The sequence below is a fragment of the Mauremys mutica genome, chromosome 1 (genome assembly GCF_020497125.1).
Source record: "Mauremys mutica isolate MM-2020 ecotype Southern chromosome 1, ASM2049712v1, whole genome shotgun sequence".
Lineage (NCBI taxonomy): Eukaryota > Metazoa > Chordata > Testudines > Geoemydidae > Mauremys > Mauremys mutica.
Genome location: NC_059072.1, coordinates 38,671,015 through 38,688,277, shown reverse-complemented (window position 1 = coordinate 38,688,277; position 17,263 = coordinate 38,671,015).

Genomic DNA, 17,263 nt, shown 5'->3' with positions numbered 1-17,263 from the left:
AATCCTTCATAATTTCCGCTTTTTGTAGGACTCTTTTTTGAGTTTCAGATCACTGAAGAGCTCCTGGTTAAATTAGAAAAGAAACATGGCAAGACACCAATCTTTCCTATACAGTGGGATAGTTTGCTCTTGTGCCCTTAAAAATGTCTCTCTGAAAAACTTCCAACTCTCTCAAATTGTTTTTCTCCCATAGACTTGCCTCCCATGGGTTCTTATCACTTCAATCTATGTACTTTGTTAATAAACTTATTCCTAGTTTTACTACAAGCCCTCTTGGTGCTGTACATTAGAGTGCATAACTCCAGCTGAGCTAACAAACTGTTGTGTGTACTGGCTCTTTGGAGGTAATTAACTTGGTGTTATCTCTGTGAGGGCTAGTCTACACTTACCGTCCGGGTCGACGCGGTGAGTTCGACTTCTCAGAGTTCGAACTATCGCGTCTGATCTAGACGCGCTAGTTCGAACTCCGGAAGCGCCGCGGTCGACTCCAGTACTCCACCACTGCAAAAGGCGGTGGCGGAGTTGACCTTGGAGCCGCGGACTTCGATCCCGCGGCGTGTGGACGGGTAAGTAGTTCGAACTAGGGTACTTCGAGTTCAGCTACGCTATTCACGTAGCTGAACTTGCGTACCCTAGTTCGACCCCCGCCCTTAGTGTAGACCTGCCCTGAGCCTCCAGTAAGAGGGTCTGAACACTGCAGGGGAGATGGTTTTGGGAAGACTTGGGACCGGAAGGGTTCTTGGGGTCACCCTTCAAGGAGTAACTGGGCTGGTGGAAGCCAAGGTCAGACCATTGTGCTGTGAGTAGTCTGCTGTTGTCAGGGCTCTGACCCAAATCTGCACAGCACAGAAGCACCCAGGGTTAAAGGACAGCTGGTGACAGAACCCCTTACTGTCATAGTGACCCACATTCTTTGTTCGTACACGTGCGACCTTGCATTTGTCTGCATTAAAATGCAGGCTATCCAAGTGAGCCTAGCTTACAAAGCAATCCAGATCACTCTGTATAACTGACCTCTTCTTACTGTTATTTACCACTCCAACATTTTTATGTATCTCACACTTTATCAGCAATGATTTAAAAATCTCTTCTAGGTCATTGATAAAGATACTGCATAATATTGGGCCAACAACAGATTCCCATGGAACTCCTTGAAACATGCCCTGTGGCTGACTATTCCTCCTTGACATTTACAGTACTTTATATAAGATCTATCAATTAGCCAATTTTTTATCAGTTGAATATGTGCTGCGTTGATTTTTTTATAGTGATAATTTTTACATCAGAATGATCTAGTGAAGATGTAGTGTACAGGTCCAAAATTTCAAAATTAAGAAAAAACTAGGAAGTGTCACATTATTGACTTGAAGTAGGACCATATAGAACATAGTTGCAACCATGGTCCTGTAGTGGCACCAAATCTTGTATAAAGGGGGTCAAATGAGGTGTCTAAGACAAGGTTATGGTTTGCTGATTATGATTATGCTGTCTGTATGCATGGATCATTTTTGTATTTAAAGTTATAAGTATTGTCTCTATACTGTCTGTATTTCAAACTTCTGCTATGCTTCTGGGTAACACCCCAGACAAGTTGGTGTCAGCTCTGCCTAGCCTGCTTGATGGCCCATTAAGGACCATCAGCTATACAACTGACCCATTGAGAGAAGGCAGATACGCCTTGTAACTCAGCAAAATATGCAGGGACTTGCCCATGTGACTCCAGACTCCATTTTGCTGTAATTTTCCACAGTAAGGACAAAGAGGTTTTCTTATACCTGGAAAAGACTATAAAAGACTGATGCCTCATCTCCATCTGGTCGTCAGTCCTGCTTCTTACCTCTGGAGGGACTTTGCTACAAACTGAAGCTCTACACAAAGGACGGATGACCCATCCCAGCTGGGGATGTACTCCAGAGACTTAATTTGAACCTGCAGTTTATTCTATCACTGCTACAAGCCGGTACCAAGACTTTGCCATTACTGTATGTAATTGATTCCATGTAACCAATTCTAGCTCTCATCTATATCTTTTTCCTTTTATGAATAAACCTTTAGATTTTAGATTCTAAAGGATTGGCAACAGTGTGATTTGTGGGTAAGATCTGATTCGTATATTGACCTGGGTCTGGGGCTTGGTCCTTTGGGATCAGGAGAACCTTTTTTCTTTGACTGGGGTATTGGTTTTCATAACCAGTTGTCCCCACAATGAGTGGGACTGGTGGTGATACTGGGAAACTGGAGTGTCTAAGGGAATTGCTTGTGTGACTTGTGGTTAGCCAGTGGGGTGGAACCAAAGTCCTCTGTCTGGCTGGTTTGGTTTGCCTTAGAGGTGGAAAAAACCCAGCCTTGGGCTGTAACTGCCCTGTTTTAAGCAATTTGTCCTGAATTGGCACTCTCAGTTGGGTCTCGCCAGAACCAGCATCGTTACAGGAGGTCAAAGACAGATATAGTGCTGGAGACTGCCCAGACCAAGGGAAGCTTAAAAGTGCATGGATCCTCTGTGTGGGAGCCAAGCACAGCAGTCTGGTGAATGCCCAGCAAGGGGAGCTGTGACAGATGCATACAGTGGATTTATTAATTGCCATTTCACTATGAATTGAAGTCCCTACATAACTTTGCAAAAACAAAACAAATTAAAAATGGAAAGCTAACCAGATTTCATTAACTAGAACTAATCTACAAACAATCTCCACATAATGGTATGCCAGTGGGCTTGGCTTAATATGCAAAGCTGACATGAGCCAGAATCAAACACTGACACAGAGAAGCACAGTATTCAGTCCATATGGGGACCATGTGCACATTTTTGTGCAGAGTTTGAGCCATACAATGATCGTCCATAAGATAACTTTCTTTCAATCCCCTCTTGGGTACACAAAATGTCAACAAAGGGAACAGCATGTATCGAATATTAATTGGCACCAAACAAACTCACTATTCTGTGAAAGATGTTGTACATCAACAGGGAGCCATCTGCATTGTATTTACATACAGAACAATTGGTTTCTCTCTTATTGCCCTGCTGGATCCTTGACAAAATAACAAGGTATTCCCAATGCAATCACTTACTCCTTTCACTTTGATTACAGGTGCTAGTGAACAAACCAGGTTGGAAAGGTTCATGACTTTCAGCCTATGATCAAATATGTTTAATTCAAACACAGTATGAAAATATGTAGGATTAATTACTTATTATACATGTTCCTTCTGAAGGGCCAAAATTCAGCCACAAAATATTTTGAATCTTTTTTTCTTTTAGAAAGATTTGCACAGATTGGTAACATCTGACATAAACGTTGCTGGTCAATGGTTATGCATTCAGTACAGCTGCAGTTTCTTGCACTTAATGGAAAATAGTAGAGTATGAAAACTCATTTGTTTCTTGTAAACATAAACTGGACAGGTTTGGGTGTTCAGAAAAGATCTTCTCTTATATCTCACCTACCTCCAAATTGGTTGGGTATCAGTGTTTCCATAACCGTTGACTGTGTTCAAAAATGTTCAGAAAAAAAAGATGAACAGGAGACAGTAATCTTGAATGGCTGACACTGTAATGTGGAAGTAGTTGGCAACTAGTCATGAAAGGGACTTCCAGGAATGGCAAAAAAATATGTGGGCTCTAAATTCGTCAGATAACATATAATGGTGAATTTCACAGGATTCTCAGACTATATTTAGAGTTCACAAAACTAATTGTCACTCCTGTAGATTTTGTACTGCTATTTAAATATGTTGTATTAATTTCAGCAAGCATACTTTTCTATCTAACGGGATAAAAGAACATGCATTTCAAATCTCAGCATGCTATGGTTGGCAAGGGAGATCTTTGCTATTTATTAAGAATAGAACATTCTCCTTGACCCTGAGAAGAGCTAGGCTAGTACGAGTGAATGCTCTATAAGCAGTCTGTAAAGTAGACTGCGTGGTGTTGAAAGCACAACATGGGAAGCCAGTGTACAAATTATATTACATTTTAACTATATTCATTTTAACTTCATTTTTTCATTAGAATTTTACTCTTACTTCTTGTCTCCTTTGTTTCTCTGTTTGCTTTTTTCAAAATTTCTGCCAGCTCTTTGCTTAATTTTTCTCCTAGGAAGAAAGTAACCCATAATGGGAGGATTCAAAATGAGGTATAATGAATGTGACCATACCTATCAGAAAGGTTTGGTGGGAATATCCAGTAAGCATCTGGCACACTATCACTAGTTCCAATTTTGTCCTCTATTTGAATTTTGTGTAAGGATCTGATGGAAATCATGTAGCAATATGCTGGGTGCGTGACCTTTCCATAATGGAAAACGTCTTGAATCACCAAGTAGTTGAACTCTAAAATCCACTGAAATAATTGAATTCAGTAACCCTATTGTTACTCATTAGTAAGTTCTCCACATCGGCCGTACAAATTCATTTTTAATATAGGAAATCATTTATAAGTATTAACATTGTATTTTTATGGTTGGTTACAGACTAGCCATGCAAATCAGTTTGTAATGTTAGAAAAAAATGGTTTATTCCCAATTCAGTTCATTGAATTAAATGTACTTTATGAAAACTGCTGGACATGATGTGCGAGAGAACAGCATTTCTGTACACTTCCTGTCTCTTTGTCTCTTCAGTGTGTGTGTGTGTGTGTGTGTGTGTGTGTGTGTGTGTGTGTGTGTGTACACTGCAGAAAGTAGTGTTAAAGCTGAGTAAAGTTCACAGTAATTATGGCAGTTCAAGCAGTGAAAACACAGAATCCCACTCAAGCCTGCATTACTTAATGTGACTTTTTCTACAGTGTTCATAAAAGAAATGAGATAGGCAAATAATATTACAAGGAAAATGTTAGACTACTGCAGAACCCATATAAACACATCTTTTACTTTAATGAACCGATAATTTGTGCCTGTAAGTTGGTTTCCCATGTTGTATTGCACTATATTGAAAATATACTTTTCTCCCTGACCATGGGACTAGTATTTCAGGTATTCAGAAGAATTCCAAAGGGAGCTGTTTAGGGGTGAATATATCAAAATACATAATAAAAGAAAGATGTGAAAATTGTTTAGCTGAAAAGGAGGAAGCCTGACATTATCTTACCTCAAATATGAGGTGCTAATACAAAACAAAGCTTTAAAAGCTATAGAATTTGCTGCAGGGTCTTGCTGCTGCAACAGATTGAAGGTAAGACAGAAGATGGGATTTCATGTCTGTCTTGGACATCCACATATACTATTTTTAGTGATGGTGCTCTAGGTATATAATGCTATATTCTATTCCCAGCCTCAATATGTATGAGCACATTACAAAGACTGTCTTAAAACCAAACTTCCCTGTTAAATGTATGTAATGAATTGACTAATATGTATGTGTAATGTTATTTATGTGCAAATATAAGGTGTTAATGCAAAACAAAGCTTTGAAAATAGTAAGATTGTCTGCAGGCTCTTGCTGCTCAGATGGAGTGAATTACAGATTATGGTTCTTGGCTGGTCTCCGTGGCTGCTTTTGATGCTCTTAAAATGCCATCTGAAAATAGTTGGTGATTAGGAAAGGCTTTACTTTTTTTTTTTAATGCATTGTAAGGACCAAAATTTTAAACCTTGGGAGCCTTACAATTAGGCTCCTAAATCAAATTCTTCCTACCCTTTATGCAAATGGATGAAGCTGGGTGTTAAAAATGCTGTCATGTGTGTGCCTGGCTAATGAAGGGGAAACAGGAAGGCTTGCTGTACTCCAGCTTAGTTTAGAAGGGAATAAAAGTTGTCAGGCCAAAAGGAAAAAACAGAATGATTCATCTCTTAACACGGTCACCCTTCTGAGCCAAATACTACTCAAAATCCAAGTAAATGAGCTTTCTAACTAGGCTTCTCTGGTGGCAGAGGAAGGCAGAATTCTAACTCCTGCTCTCCAGGAACAATCATAGGGCCAATCTCTGGCTACTGCTGTGTCCTCAGTGCTCTAGTAGTTTCTGTAAAAAAATTGCGTTCCCTCTTTCTGTGGAGGTTTTGGCCAGTGTATTCTCTACCCTATACCCACCCACCTGCCTGGTCATATGGACTGAGCCATTCCACAGTACAGAAGGGAAAGACATTCCCCTACATGACCTCTCAGCAGCTGGGACCTTCCCACACTGGGCTGGATCCACTGCCTTTGTGGCCTTTTCCAAGCCAAAGGATTTGCACATTTGTCTAATTTCCTTTATGTGTTTCTTACAATAGCGAAGTTTGGTTTGCAAAGCATGTTGAGTAGAATTAGGCACTGTTGGACACTCCACAAGAACCGTGGATTTTGCTCAATGTCTGCCTTCCTTATTTAAGCTGGTTGAGGTAATATCTTTTATTGGAACAACTTCTGTTGGTGAGAGAGACAAGCTTTTGAGCCACACACAGCTCTTCTTCAGGTCTGGGTAAAGTACTCCCATTGTCACAGCAAAATGCAAAGTGGAAGGGATTGTTTAGTGTAAGTAGTTAGCGCATATTGTAAAGGACCATTCAAGGCAGAGTGGCCTGTTAACACATCTGCAGTCATAGTACTCTTGTGTCTCTAAGGGCTTGGCTACACTTGCAAGTTGCAGCGCTGGTAGAGGCTTTCCAGCGCTGCAATTAGTAACCGTCCACACCTGCAAGGCACATCCAGCGCTGCAACTCCCTGGCTGCAGCGCTGGCTGTACACCTGGCCAGGTTGGGGTGTAGCGATTGCAGCGCTGGTGATCCAGCACTGCTCATCAAGTGTGGACACACACCAGCCCTTTTATTGGCCTCCAGGGAATAAGGAGATATCCCAGAAAGCTTTTAACTAAATTACTCTCTTTGTTTTGTTATGCAGCCTCTCTTTGTTTTGTTGTGAACTCCGATCGGAGCTCCGTTGAACTGCTTATCTAAAAAACAAACACTGATCACAGCAAACAGGAGCTATCTGTACCTGGCTGTGAACGATCAAATGAGAGGCAGGGAGAGAATGTTTGCTTGACAGAGAAACAGCGTTGGAGGCAGGCTGTTTGCAATTAAGACCAAGGGTTCCCGAACATTTTGTGATTTTTCAATCCAGGAAGCTAAAGTGTTGGCTCCAAAAATCCACTCTCTCTCTCTTCCCCGCTCCCTGTCACAGTACACCACAGGGAGTGAGTGAAACAGCGGGGAGTCCGTGTTGGAGGCAGGCTGTTTGCAATTAAGAGTTAAGACTAAGGGCTCGCGAACATTTTGTGATTTTTCAATCCAGGAAACTTAACACACAGTGTTGGCTCCAAAAATCCACTCTCTCTCTCTTCCCCGCTCCCTGTCACAGTACACCACCCTCCACCCCCCTCTTTTGAAAAGCACGTTGTTGCCACTTGAATGCTGGGATAGCTGCCCATAATGCAGCACTCCCAACAGCGCTGCAAATGTTGCAAATGTGGCCACACTCCAGCACTGGTAGCTGTGAGTGTGGCCACACACCAGCGCTGCTCCTACACAGCTGGATGACCAGCGCTGCAAACTACCAGCGCTGCAAACCGTAAGTGTAGCCAAGCCCTTATATCCTGGGACTCACATGGCTTCAACCACATTCCTTATTTAAAGAATACATGAAAAAGATGAAATCAAAGGACAGAAAATAGTCATAAATTTAATGTTCTGATTCTGTTCTGCCACAGTATGTCCAGCAGTTCATATAAACTTCATTTAAATTGAATCCAGTGAATTTAATTGGAATCTTGTGAACCGAACTCCACTCTGCAACCCAGTTAAATTACAGAAGAATATAAAATGCTAATACCTATAAAAGGTTTCCTACTCTAATGTGAACATGAGAAACCAATGTTGAGAAGTTATTGGTAATGGTGAGCAGAGGGTTAGAAAACATGCTGTTGAAAGAATTGCTAATGTTTTATGTATAGAAGAGAAGGTGTGTGGGGGAAAGGGGCTGATAACAGTAATCAAATATGTAAAAAGTTGTTATAAAGAGTATAATGATCAGTTGGTCTGCATGTCCAGTGAAGGTACGACAAGAAGTATTTGGCTTAATCTGCAGGAAGGGAGAGCCAAATTAGATAGCAGGAAAAACTTTGTAACTATAAGGGTAGTTAAGTACTGGAACAAGTTACCAAGGGAAGTTTTGGAATCCCCATCATTGGAGGTTTTTAAAAACAGGTTAGACAAATATCTGTCAGGTATGGTATACGTATACTTGGTCCTGGATCAGCATCAGGGGAAGAACTAGATGACCTCTCAAGGTCCCTTCCAGTATAAATAATTATTTATTTGTTTATCCAGAGGGACATGGCATCAGAGACAAGAGTAAAACCATAAAGGCCTATACACCTAGGCTGTGGCTACACTTAGCACTTCAAAGCGCTGCTGTGGTAGCGCTGCCGCGGCAGCGCTTTGAAGCGCTAAGTGTAGTCAAAGCGCCAGCGCTGGGAGAAAGCTCTCCCAGCGCTGTCCGTACTCCACCTCCCTGTGGGGAATAACGGACAGCGCTGGGAGCCGCGCTCCCAGCGCTGGGGCTTTGACCACACTGGCGCTTTGCAGCGCCGCAATTTGCAGCACTGGAGAGGGTGTGTTTTCACACCCTGCTGCAGCGCTGCAAATTTGTAAGTGTAGCCAAGCCCCTAGATCTTATTTATCCTTTCCTTGTCAGCACAGGGTAAAGTGTAAATTCTACTCAGCCAAGACCTCCCTACTCCTGGGCTGGGTATGACAGGTAGCTGCCTGAAGCATTCTCTCTCTCTCTGTCAGACTGACTCCTCTTTATGTCAGCTGCTGCCCTCACAAACCCTTACTCTCTAGCCTAGGATCTTTAATGTTTTGGTGTCCCCATTGATTCTAGGTTCTGATCTGGAGAAAATAAACTTTGCTAGTCTATCTGGAGCCAGGCAGGGGCATTCCCCAATTAATAGCTTCCCCACTGTTTCTTCGAGGACCTACTGTACCTTATCATTGTCACTGCTTCATTTCCTGTTTGTTTCCTCCCCCAATGGCCTCCTTTGATTTAACTCCTTGCATTCAGGCATTATAATAGCAAGCAGATAAACTGACGTGCATATGATGTTCATACAAAATAATACAGATAACTCCCTAATTTTCCGCATGTTGCTTGGCAGATTTTCAGATGGAATAAATGTATAATAGGTAACATAATACTGGTTCTGTATGTAATCATTATAATTTAGGATCTGACCTGTTGTTTTGCTTCCCAAACTGGACACAGCAAAGAGTTGCAACTTAAGATGAGATTTGTCCTGGCTGGCTAAGCTGGATGCTTATTAGACAAAAACCAGAAAAGATAAATAGGTGGTGGGAATTGACACACTCACCACGGAGGAGTGCAGGGATTGCAGGAACCTGAGGTTCACAACTAAGAAGTTGCTCAGGACACAGCCATGGAGGAGGAGATGCTGCTGCTGCTGTCTGGTTTCCTCTCCTCATCTGGTCTGGTTAGGAAATCTTTTGAGTTAAAGAAAAAGGAAGGCCCAATGGTGAGCTGGTAAATTCTTCGTTCCAATTGTAAGGTAATGGTCATGGCTAATATAGTGATGTTTGTCAATGAGATGGTGCTGGTGATGCTTCTCTCTCATTCCAAGTCTGCTGCCATGCTGAGCTGTTTTTAACTTTCTCCTCAGAAAAGAAATAGCCAAAAGGGGTGGTAATCTTGTCCATCAAAACTGTCTGTCAAAACAAGTTTCTGGTGGTCCACATATGCACAGTTTCACCTGAAGAACATTTTGTCTGTTGCTATTACAATCCTGTAACCTAATCAGTAGCCTTGAAACTCCTTGAGCTACACAGCTCTTTTAGTTCAAAGATGCTCAGTTCTCACCATTTCTTTGATTCCACTGTGCACTTTCAACGATTTCACATAACATGTTTACAGATTAAAATTATTTTCCTGCTGCCTTGCACTCAGTATGGACAATTTAAGACTGTAACTGAGGATACAGTTTAACACAGTAGCTCTGGTGTTTTCATGTATCTTTTTTGAGTTGTGTTATTACTTTCTACAACACCAAGAAAAGAGGGGGAGAAAGGCAGGAAGGAATCTGGATAGAGGAAACCAACAGTTAACCCCTAATCCCCCACCCCTTCCCAGTAAATTGAAAAGATTTCCCCCCTAAGACAGATAGGCACATGCCTCCTGGGGGTGGGGAGAGAAGTGTGTGTGTTTGTGTTGATAGAGATATTTATGAAAAATAATTCCAGTTTCTGAATGGATTATTTCTTTCCCATTTTGGAAGTGAGAGAATACAGCAGAGCAGCTCTACCAGACTTCACTAAGAAATCTGACTGTGACAGTTTACTCCTAACATCTCTAATTTTCCATATGTTTTTTTCTGGTATATAGCAACTGATATTAAAATTCTGATTTGTGAAAACCAGAATAAAAACAAAAGCCAGTAGGAGAAAACGTCAACCTCCTTGGACAGTCTATATCAGATTTAAAAGTAACTATTCTTGAACAAAAAAACTTCAGAAACAGACTTCAAAGAGAAGCAGCAGAACTAAAATTCATTTGCAAATTTAACACCATTAATTTGGGTTTGAATAGGGAGTGGCTGGCTCATTACAAAAGCAGCTTTGCCTCTCCTGGAATTGACACCTCCTCATCTATTATTGGGAGTGCACTACATCCACCATGATTGAATTGGCCCTGTCAACACTGGTTCTCCACTTGTGAGGTACTTCCTTCTCTTCATGTGTCATTATATGATGCCTGCATCTGTAACTTTCACTCCAGGCATCTGAAGAAGTGAGGATTTTTTTACCCATGAAAGCTTATGCCCAAATAAATCTGTTAGTCTTTAAGGTGCGACCGGACTCCTTGTTGTTTTTGTGGATACAGACTAACATGGCTACCCCCGATACATAAATTATAAATTGTAATGGAAACCACAAGAAAGGGATAGGTAGATAAAAATATTATAAAAAGAAAAAAACAATGAAAAAGCAGATATGATAGAATATAACATTTAATAATGATTAGTTGAAGACTTGTTTTGAACCCGTGCTAACAGTGGTCAAAATTGCTATGCTTGTTTATATCTGAAAATTTGGGGCAGAGTGGAATTTGTAAGATGTTGACATTTGTTAATGATTAGATGACATCAGCTCTGCAGCTAAACTGCAAACATTGTAATATGGAGTAAACAAGGGAGAGGAGTCTAGCCCAACCCTTAAGGTCGTAGCCCACCTCAAATCAGTGTGGGCAGGCAGGCCTGGTGCCTCTAAATTGGTAAATTAGCTTTTTTTTTTTTTTTGTGCTATTGGATTTTATATGCCTAATCTATGTTTAATCAACCAAACGTAATCTTTACCAGTTGATGTCTCAATCAATAAATGAACAAAAGAACCCATTATTCACAGAGGTAAAAGTGTGGCATGAGCAACAGCCTGGTTATTAGTCATAGCTCATTGGTAGCGAGGGAGCCATAGGATATTGAATCCCAAGAGTTGCCATTGGGAACCTGAGTGAAACACTCTGAAGATGACGCGCATAGTCACCTCTGTAAACATTAACATTTTGATCTATGGTCCATTAAAGTTGCATATCGTTTTTTCATTGACTTTACTATACTTTGGCTCAGACCCTAAACACTGCTGATGAAAAGCACTCTATAAGAGCTAAGTATTATTATTATTAATAATAATTAATAATATTTATTGATTGATATGTGTTTTAAATATAGCGTATATCTCTTGTTTTGCAAGTGATTTTCCAATGTGTGCAGGAGAAGTGATTTGAAACAGGACATTTTCTTCATTGTGTACAGAGTCTGTGATCAACAAGAATATTTAGCATTTCACCTTTATTTATAATGAAATTCAATGAAAGATCCTATTTAAGTAATATACAGATTAATTGCTTTCATAATGACTTTATACTATTTATTTAATGCATTTATTTAGATGAGATAACTTAATGAGTATAGCTTTTTAACTCATGATTAAGAGACGTGGAAAATATCCATGTATCTCATGATAAAGTAATTTATTCAGGAGGACAGGATGTTTATAGCTAATTTATCAGTGATCTGCAAGACAGTGTGTAAATAATTTATCAGTGGTGCACAGGAAATGAACAAAACTATTTTTAGATTTTACTAATCTGATGTGATTATGACCATGTGACTTTCCAATAGCTAGTAGTTGAAATAATATTTTATGATTGCCTATCATTTTTACACCTCCTTCCCCTCTGTTTTTAATTATATTATAGTCATGTGAATATAATACCTGGAATTAGAACATTGTAAATTTAACCTAGCAATAGCTCAATTGTTTGGTATCCTACATAAATTAATGAGTTATTATGAACTTTATTGGAGGGTGAAGGGAGAAGATAAAGCCAGATTGCAGTAAGTAGTAACTAACCATGAAGATAAAATAAAATAATTTAAAAAAAAATCAAAAGGTTTGTAAACTGAATTCTAGAAAGCTAATTAAAATTATTCATATATTAGCCACTTGACATTGCTGTTCTTGAAGCTGTATGTTTGATTACAGAGGAAATAGTATATTACGATGACCCCAAACTTCCAATATTGATGCTGATCTTGTTAGTTACTGTTATGGTTCTAAAAAATTTGCATTCAATGGTTTGGCATTGTTGAACAACATGTTTGATATTTAGCTCTTAAAATTATGCAAATCAGGAAAGTAACTGTAGAATTGATATGGAAATTGTGTTTCTAAAGTGTATTTATAATGTGTAATTTTCCTACCAGCAGTCTTTTTATTTAACACTCCGTTTAGAGTGCATTGAATAACTGCATAACAACTAAAGAGCCACATTTTGCATATGGTAAGAACACTGAACTGTTAGGGAAAAAAATTGTAAACTAGATGTTACGTTACAATTACTAAACATTCTGATGTTGACGACATGTTCAGAAATAATAATAATAAAAAAAGGAAGCAAACAGTAACCAGGATTACAAAACCTGTATATAGCACAGCAAAAACAAAAGTCTTTTTTCTTATTGGAAAGATATGAAAATCTGATTGAATAAAATAAACTTTTAATCACATACTGAACATGTAAAGTGTTACCCTCTTGATAATTGTAATATAGAAACATACTGAGTACATTCACTGTAACACTCTAATAAACTTAATCACTTCATCCAGAAAACATGAGACTTGGACATTATGTGATGCAGAAGCAGCAAAGAATCCTGTGGCACCTTATAGACTAACAGACGTTTTGCAGCATGAGCTTTCGTGGGTGAATACCCACTTCTTCGGATGCAATTCTCCCTTGCATCCGAAGAAGTGGGTATTCACCCACGAAAGCTCATGCTGCAAAACGTCTGTTAGTCTATAAGGTGCCACAGGATTCTTTGCTGCTTCTACAGAACCAGACTAACACGGCTACCCCTCTGATATGTGATGCAGACAACAAAAGACTATAAAGAAGAAAAAGAAAGATGTAATTTGCTAATCCCAATGAAAAAATATAAACTAGTTTTTTTCACAGAAGTGTGTGTGTGTATTTATACACATTTGTAGCTGCTGTCACACATCTATTATGTATATATAGTTTCATTTCTTGCTACTCTTTATTATTTGTTTAAAGATCTCATGAACCTGTATATAATTAATTAGAATATAATATAATATGTGAGCATATTCCTCAAAAGGCATAATTTACAGTTTGACAATTATTTGATTAAATATACCCTGAACAATTATTGTACTTTTGTATTTAAATTAGAGTGGTCTTAGCAGGTCAGAACAGTATCTCTTGCGGAAAGGCTCTGTGTGTTTAATAGTTATTTGTATTCCAATAGTGCAAGGGGGCGTGCAGTACTGGGCACTATATAGCCAGAGTAAGAGATGGTCTCTTCACGGAAGATCTTGTAATCTAAATAGACAAGCCACATATAGAGTGAAAGAGAGGGATATACCATACAGAGTGAACAGAGGGAACGTCATGTTAAATAACATGTTTGTTTCATGATAGTGTGTATGTCTGTATGTGTGTATGTCTGTGTTATTTTGAGATGGATTTGTATTTTTTCCCATTTATGTAAAAATAAAATGTAAAAGGAAAAACAAAGTAAGGGAGAGCAGATGCAGAGGGCAAGGGAGAGTAATAGAGATAGGAGAAGATCCGGGTCAGAGGAGGAAAGGGAAGGAAGGAAAGAGGGCAGCATGGAGTGAGACTGAAGGGAAGGAGACTGTGAAGGAGGCAGCCAAAGAGATGGTTGCAACAAAAAGCCAATTAGCAAGAGGAAAGGTTGTGTGGAGTCAAAACTGTAGAAGACATATTTTGATGAAAATGTTGATGCTTGTGTAGCTTGCTCCTGGGGGAGTGAGCCTGCGCACTTGGTTGCTCTGCTCTGGGAGTTTCTGCATTTTTTGCATCCATATGGCTTGGCCTTCTGCATTTACCTTGGCAGAAAGAGAAGGATGTGCAATTCTGAGGGCAGGCTGTCCTCTTCCCCATTCTCCTCCCTTCCCCACCAGCCCTTGTGGTAAGGGTGTACCTGCTGAACTGCTTATGTAGTTGTCTGCCAGCTTGAATCTCTAACTCCTGTCTGACTCCAAATAATTTTACTTCTCCATCCAGAGAGCCTCATGCCTATTTGCTCTCTTCAGCTCCCTCTTAAGCCCTGTACCCTCCCTCCTTTTGACTTTCTTTGTCCAAGTTCTTGACATCTTCTCCAAGGAGATGATTGATAAAATCCAACTTGAGCTTCCTCCATCATCACCCCCTTCTCCCGTCATTCCCTTCCCCATTACCGTTTCCTTCTTTACCCTGTTTTCTGCCTCAAAGGTAGCTTGCTTATTTGCGAAATTGAACCTCTCCCCCTGTCTCTGTGTTGACTGCCTCAAGTTCCTTCCTCTCAGCATACAAGAATTCTCTAGTATTCCCCATCAAAAAACAATTCTTGGCCCCAGCTATCTCTAACTTCACTCTGGCCTTCCTTTTCTACTTCAGATCTAAACTCCTTCCACATATCCTGTACAACCGTCATTACCTTTCCTCCCAGATCCACTCCTGTATAACTTCTGTCCTCTCTATTCCCCAAAACTGTTCACAGTGACTTTTCAAATGACTTCTTCTTGGCTAAGGCTCAACTTCTTTTCTATTTTCACACTCCTTGATTTCTTTGAACTTTGATATTATTAGGGAAAAATTCCCTTTTTTTGGTTTTGTTTTTTTCTCCTTGTGCGTACATGGCTGGCAAGTTCTGAGTGCATAAGCTCCCTGGAGCTGAGGGATACACAGTGGTCAAATAGAGAAGAAGGGTCAGAAGTAGGGAAAACACACTTCTGTATACAAATAACTTGAGGTGATGGCTGTTTTCTCTGTAATTGCCATAGCTTGGGCCAATATACTCTGGCCACCAGGTTCATGTATGCAAGTTTTGGTTGCCTACATGGTTTAACATTAAATAAATGTACAGTATACAGATACTTATATTTTGGTCACATAAGGCTCATTAACTGTCATTGAGACTTCAGAGATTTACCTGACTGGGTAGAGAATTTTGTATGGGGTGCTGCTCTGAGGTAGATCATTCTATCCCTTTCTCTTGCAGAGGGCTTTGCAAAAGCAAACCAAGGTAAACTGATTGCTAGAGCTGAACATGGAATTTATTTGTTACTATGACTTTTCAAAAAATCAGTGGTTATTCATCGATTGTCACCATTCCTTCTTCCTTTTATAGCACCCACACACAGTTTTGTGATCTCTGAAACTTATGGTTATAGGTCCCTTGATTTTACAGTTGTGGAGGGTGGAGCTGCATGGGTTGTTGCTAGAAGAACTAGGGCAGCCACACACTGATTCTTCTGCTGTGCAGCCACAAGAAGAACAGCTCAATAGCTTGAGGAGCGCTTTATCTAGTGGACTAAAATTGGAATGCGAGGAAGGTTCTCATGCGTTCTTATTCCAGCTGTCACACTGAGGCCTTGACTACACTGCAGAGTTTTGTCAGCAAAAGGCAGCTTTGGGCGGCAAAACAGTGGAGATATAAACACTGCAATGCCACTTTTGGTGATAAAATAAAACCACCTTGACAAGAGACATAGGGCCTTTTGCACAAAACTGTTGTTGACAAAGTTCCAGTATAGGTGCTGCTGTTCATTATGTTGACATAACTGGCATCCCCCAGTATCCCACAATGCCCAGCTGAAGACAAAATGGAGGGGTTTCCCAGGACCTTACATAGTTTTTCTCTTGTGGGTGGAAACCCCTTGTGTTCTTCTGTGCAGAATCACAGCTACAAGATGGAGTTTTGGAGTCATATGGGCAAGTCACATGTCCATGCATGACTCAGTTCTTTACAGGCCACCACCATTGTTTACATGTTAGTTTGAATATTCCCAGGAAAGATGTGGATTTGCATCTCTCAAGGTCCATTGTTAGCTAAGTACTTCCAATTACTTGAATAACCCCTTCACACTATGTTGACCAAATCTGCCTTATGTGCTTCCTACAGCAAACACTTTAAATACAAGAGACAATGCTCATAACTTCAGATATAAAAATGATACATGCATACAAATAGGATGAATACATTCAGTAGACCATAACCTTTGTAAAGATATGTTACATGGCATATCTTGCATAGAACATATTCCAGTCATGTCATATTTACCCTCATAAGCATATTTCTATAAAGCATTATGGGGTGCAATGTCATACCTCACTGCTCTTGTAATCCCACTGTAGCATGAATAATGGTAGTGAAATCTGTACCCAAGGGAGTATAGCTTGGAAGGATAGCATGCAAAGGTGGCTTACCACTTATCTTTGCACTGTGCCAATTCTGGTGTTCTGTACATGGTTGTTTCCTCATTTGCTATGTTACGGCAGCTTGAGGGCTCTTCTAACCTACACAAAGGGCTGAAAATTCAGCCCAGGATCAGTGTGTCATAGGAGCATCCTGACAATGCCACCGTTTCTCATGCCACACCCATTTTGGCCTGCTACACTGGCAACTAGGAGAGTGGTGGCTTACGAGCCCCTTCTTTGAATCTGCTTCTCTGAAGATTCATCCTTAAAATGGGATGATCCTCCTTGGAACAGTTAAGCAGGGTTTGTGACCAGATTGTGCCAGCTTCTCAGCACACATGAGCCATGATGCACTGGAGGATCTGACCCCGTGTCACCTTGTAAGATTATAAAGTGTTAGCCCTGGCAGTTATTCCAGAGTTGAGAGGTGTTCAGGCCCACTTCTAATTCTGTCCCTATACATCTGGGACAAGCCTATACATCTACTCTTTCTTGTTCTCATAAAAGAGTCACCAAACCAAAATGGATCACAGTGAGTAGAGTTTAACTGTTC